This window comes from Plasmopara halstedii, assembly GCF_900000015.1.
Source record: "Plasmopara halstedii genome assembly, contig: Scaffold_3060, whole genome shotgun sequence".
NCBI classification, from domain to species: Eukaryota; Oomycota; class Peronosporomycetes; order Peronosporales; family Peronosporaceae; genus Plasmopara; species Plasmopara halstedii.
The window spans coordinates 1,534,320-1,534,987 of NW_020189964.1; positions in this window are offsets into that span (position 1 = coordinate 1,534,320).

Below are 668 nucleotides of genomic sequence, written 5' to 3' on the forward strand. Positions count from 1 at the left end.
TCATTTGTACAGCTTGGGCCCCAATAGTGGCGACTCACAGAGTTGTACGATTTCTCACGACCAAGATAACCAATGAGTGGCGTGACGTGAGTATCATAGAGGATGCGATATTTCAGTTCCTCATCATGAGGAACCGCAATATGTGGTGTATCCGATGAATTGGTGCTATAATATAGCAAACCCTTATTCAACGAATATCGGTGCAATCGGGCACGCTGTCTTGGTGACAATCTCTTGTCCGAGTCTCCAAACCCCTTGCTCTCGAGAGTCCGTAGCAACTCCACACACATCCCTTCACCCGCATACGCGGTGCGGATCAAATCCGTCACAAACGACGTTACAGTTATAACATGAGCAAGCTCATAGTCTGGTCTGCGTGACAACGCATCAGCGAAAGCATTTTGCTTTCCGGGCTTAATCTTCACCTCGAAGTTATATACGCAAGGAAGGATAGCCAACTAACCATCCTCTGCGAGAAGTGGGGCGACTGAGTCGCAGTGCTTAATGACGCATGATCTGTGTAGATCACAAACGACTTGGAGCCGAGCAGATGGACCCTGAACTTGACAGATGCATACTTCATAGCAAGTAGCTTCTTGTCATGAACTGAGTAGTTCTTCTCTGCAGCTTTGAGCTGTCGAAATTCGAACGCGATCACCCGATCTCGT